The 5,000-nt window shown below is 52.7% G+C and overlaps 1 non-coding gene across 1 annotated transcript in view; it reads left to right on the forward strand.

Annotated features, from left to right (window-relative positions):
* The first annotated feature begins 3,580 nt into the window (after positions 1-3,580).
* LOC124731569 overlaps positions 3,581-5,000 on the forward strand; it is a 1,909-nt gene continuing 489 nt past the window's right edge. The window contains exon 1 of the ribosomal RNA XR_007008353.1: positions 3,581-5,000. This exon is cut by the window's right edge and continues 489 nt beyond it. This is a non-coding gene — a ribosomal RNA (small subunit ribosomal RNA).

Here is a 5,000-nt window from a genome sequence, read left to right on the forward strand (position 1 = left end):
TTGTGCCTTAACCTAACCCATGTTGTGCCTTAACCTAACCCATGTTGTGCCTTAACCTAACCCATGTTGTGCCTTAACCTAACCCATGTTGTGCCTTAACCTAACCCATGTTGTGCCTTAACCTAACCCATGTTGTGCCTTAACCTAACCCATGTTGTGCCTTAACCTAACCCATGTTGTGCCTTAACCTAACCCATGTTGTGCCTTAACCTAACCCATGTTGTGCCTTAACCTAACCCATGTTGTGCCTTAACCTAACCCATGTTGTGCCTTAACCTAACCCATGTTGTGCCTTAACCTAACCCATGTTGTGCCTTAACCTAACCCATGTTGTGCCTTAACCTAACCCATGTTGTGCCTTAACCTAACCCATGTTGTGCCTTAACCTAACCTATGTTGTGCCTTAACCTAACCTATGTTGTGCCTTAACCTAACCTATGTTGTGCCTTAACCTAACCCATGTTGTGCCTTAACCTAACCCATGTTGTGCCTTAACCTAACCCATGTTGTGCCTTAACCTAACCCATGTTGTGCCTTAACCTAACCCATGTTGTGCCTTAACCTAACCCATGTTGTGCCTTAACCTAACCCATGTTGTGCCTTAACCTAACCCATGTTGTGCCTTAACCTAACCCATGTTGTGCCTTAACCTAACCCATGTTGTGCCTTAACCTAACCCATGTTGTGCCTTAACCTAACCCATGTTGTGCCTTAACCTAACCCATGTTGTGCCTTAACCTAACCCATGTTGTGCCTTAACCTAACCCATGTTGTGCCTTAACCTAACCCATGTTGTGCCTTAACCTAACCCATGTTGTGCCTTAACCTAACCCATGTTGTGCCTTAACCTAACCCATGTTGTGCCTTAACCTAACCCATGTTGTGCCTTAACCTAACCCATGTTGTGCCTTAACCTAACCCATGTTGTGCCTTAACCTAACCCATGTTGTGCCTTAACCTAACCCATGTTGTGCCTTAACCTAACCTATGTTGTGCCTTAACCTAACCCATGTTGTGCCTTAACCTAACCTATGTTGTGCCTTAACCTAACCCATGTTGTGCCTTAACCTAACCTATGTTGTGCCTTAACCTAACCCATGTTGTGCCTTAACCTAACCCATGTTGTGCCTTAACCTAACCCATGTTGTGCCTTAACCTAACCCATGTTGTGCCTTAACCTAACCCATGTTGTGCCTTAACCTAACCCATGTTGTGGCTTAACCTAACCCATGTTGTGCCTTAACCTAACCCATGTTGTGCCTTAACCTAACCCATGTTGTGCCTTAACCTAACCCATGTTGTGCCTTAACCTAACCCATGTTGTGCCTTAACCTAACCCATGTTGTGCCTTAACCTAACCCATGTTGTGCCTTAACCTAACCCATGTTGTGCCTTAACCTAACCCATGTTGTGCCTTAACCTAACCCATGTTGTGCCTTAACCTAACCCATGTTGTGCCTTAACCTAACCCATGTTGTGCCTTAACCTAACCCATGTTGTGCCTTAACCTAACCCATGTTGTGCCTTAACCTAACCCATGTTGTGCCTTAACCTAACCCATGTTGTGCCTTAACCTAACCCATGTTGTGCCTTAACCTAACCCATGTTGTGCCTTAACCTAACCCATGTTGTGCCTTAACCTAACCCATGTTGTGCCTTAACCTAACCCACGTCGTGCCTTAACCTAACCCACGTCGTGCCTTAACCTAACCCACGTCGTGCCTTAACCTAACCCACGTTGTCGCCTAACGTAACCCACGTTGTCGCCTAACGTAACCCACGTTGTCGCCTAAACCTGCTCTGTAATTGTTATACGACTCGTTCAATTAGTGTAGTGTTGCCCACCCGCAACCCTCGCAATATAGTTCGCTACTCGCACTCCCCGCTCCCCTGTGTATCGCTTCATGTTAAACACCTTGCAAGTCTTGCTCACTTTCCACATGCTCCTGCTGTACACTGTAATGTGGATGGCAGCAGGACGTACATGCCGCCCCTCCCCACGTCCCCACCTTGCCCCCTGCCTTCGCAAGCTGGTTGGTGAGAACTTTGCATGTTCAATGCCCTCCGCATGCGACGTACTCAGGCTACGTTGTGGTGCGGCCTGTGTCAACTGTCCGCTAATGTCGTACGCGTAAACCACAATCTGTACTGCACATTCGTCCTTATGTACTGAATGATACATCGTGGCACATGTGTGACCGTACAACGACTGCGCCCAAAAACGGCGGACCATACAGTGCAAATATTGTGCACGCAGCTACGTGTCGTCTCCCTATGAGAGCTGGATTGCAGTGTGGTACGCCATAGAGACGTGTGGGAGGAACGGACGCCGTGGATGGCGATCAGCATGAGCTGTCTGTTGATGTATTCGGACCTAGTCGTCTCTCCTCACACACCGTGATGGCATGGTGCACCGCGTTCCATATCTGCGACATGCTACAGAGGCCGGTTGACAGTCGTTCGAGCAATGGACATCGCATACGTACGGGGGCCACCTTCCACGTATTGTCTAGGCGTGCACATTTTGTTGCGTGTATGTGGGCAGACGTAGTGTGGCGTGACACCTGACACAGGCATGCAATAATCGTGGAAGTTGCAAATGGCGATGGACGCCTGCGTTTTCTGGTGAAGTTACGCAAATGAACAAATGGTAACCTGTTGTGGTGCGGTTGTTCTCGCTAGGGGTGAATCGGTGATGGCGACGATAGGTTGAGGTACTAACCGGTTGTTCCAGCGATACCCACCATGCCGACGAAACTGAACGGCATCTGGGTGTGAAGCGATACGCGGCGGTGGCTGGGTGGGACCGTCCCCGGCCGGTGAGGGGGCGCCTCCCGGCGTGCTGGCCGCGCGGTGCGTGGGCGCACGCGCTACAGCCGGCTGGTGGGGGCGGCCAGTGGCAGGCGCGCCGGCCGACGGACGCGGCAGGCGTCGCAGCTGCGCGCCGGCGCACCCTGCGCGCGGCGCCGTGCGGCCAAAGTAGGTCCTCGCGGGCCCGGTGCGAAGCGCGGTGGACATCTTCAGTGTGCTGGTCCGATTGAGGACTGTGTGCGTTGAGGATGCGCTGCCGCCCGGCGCTCGGCGCCGCGACGCCGTCTGCTGCTCGGTCGCCCCAGCGGTTCTCGCTGGTGGTTTGTATCGCAGCTGTGCGGATGTGTTGGCGCGTGCGCTGTGCTGGGAGAGTTCGCTTCGGCACCCAAGTGGGGCTTTTGTCCTTCTGTGGCGCTGGCGTTGGAGCTGCCGGTCACCGTAGGTGGCGCGTGTTGTCTCCCGCCGGCAATGCCACGACAGCACGCTCCCGGGCCTCTGTCGGCAGCGGCAAGCTCAGTTGGGAGCACGGGTGGTCGCACCGAAAGCGTCTACTCGCCTAACTCCGGGCGATTGCGCCTCTCTCGAACCCGACCAAGTACTTGGGACGGCGCTGCGCGCCGCCGGGACCTGAGAGGGTTTCGAGGTGTATTGTGCAGGGGAGCTCAGCCTCCTCCTGTTTGCAGAATGATTGAGCGGACGCTTGCGTGTTCGCGCGGGCCCCCGGGACACACTCCCGGGCGGCCGGCTGCTCAGCTCTAGTTGACGCAGCTCCCTGGTTGATCCTGCCAGTAGTCATATGCTTGTCTCAAAGATTAAGCCATGCATGTCTCAGTACAAGCCGCATTAAGGTGAAACCGCGAATGGCTCATTAAATCAGTTATGGTTCCTTAGATCGTACCCACGTTACTTGGATAACTGTGGTAATTCTAGAGCTAATACATGCAAACAGAGTCCCGACCAGAGATGGAAGGGACGCTTTTATTAGATCAAAACCAATCGGTCGGCTCGTCCGGTCCGTTTGCCTTGGTGACTCTGAATAACTTTGGGCTGATCGCACGGTCCTCGTACCGGCGACGCATCTTTCAAATGTCTGCCTTATCAACTGTCGATGGTAGGTTCTGCGCCTACCATGGTTGTAACGGGTAACGGGGAATCAGGGTTCGATTCCGGAGAGGGAGCCTGAGAAACGGCTACCACATCCAAGGAAGGCAGCAGGCGCGCAAATTACCCACTCCCGGCACGGGGAGGTAGTGACGAAAAATAACGATACGGGACTCATCCGAGGCCCCGTAATCGGAATGAGTACACTTTAAATCCTTTAACGAGTATCTATTGGAGGGCAAGTCTGGTGCCAGCAGCCGCGGTAATTCCAGCTCCAATAGCGTATATTAAAGTTGTTGCGGTTAAAAAGCTCGTAGTTGGATTTGTGTCCCACGCTGTTGGTTCACCGCCCGTCGGTGTTTAACTGGCATGTATCGTGGGACGTCCTGCCGGTGGGGCGAGCCGAAGGCGTGCGACCGCCCCGTGCGTGCTCGTGCGTCCCGAGGCGGACCCCGTTGAAATCCTACCAGGGTGCTCTTTATTGAGTGTCTCGGTGGGCCGGCACGTTTACTTTGAACAAATTAGAGTGCTTAAAGCAGGCAAGCCCGCCTGAATACTGTGTGCATGGAATAATGGAATAGGACCTCGGTTCTATTTTGTTGGTTTTCGGAACCCGAGGTAATGATTAATAGGGACAGGCGGGGGCATTCGTATTGCGACGTTAGAGGTGAAATTCTTGGATCGTCGCAAGACGAACAGAAGCGAAAGCATTTGCCAAGTATGTTTTCATTAATCAAGAACGAAAGTTAGAGGTTCGAAGGCGATCAGATACCGCCCTAGTTCTAACCATAAACGATGCCAGCCAGCGATCCGCCGCAGTTCCTCCGATGACTCGGCGGGCAGCCTCCGGGAAACCAAAGCTTTTGGGTTCCGGGGGAAGTATGGTTGCAAAGCTGAAACTTAAAGGAATTGACGGAAGGGCACCACCAGGAGTGGAGCCTGCGGCTTAATTTGACTCAACACGGGAAACCTCACCAGGCCCGGACACCGGAAGGATTGACAGATTGATAGCTCTTTCTTGATTCGGTGGGTGGTGGTGCATGGCCGTTCTTAGTTGGTGGAGCGATTTGTCTGGTTAATTCCGATAA

Source organism: Schistocerca piceifrons, unplaced genomic scaffold (assembly GCF_021461385.2).
Source record: "Schistocerca piceifrons isolate TAMUIC-IGC-003096 unplaced genomic scaffold, iqSchPice1.1 HiC_scaffold_1294, whole genome shotgun sequence".
Lineage (NCBI taxonomy): Eukaryota > Metazoa > Arthropoda > Insecta > Orthoptera > Acrididae > Schistocerca > Schistocerca piceifrons.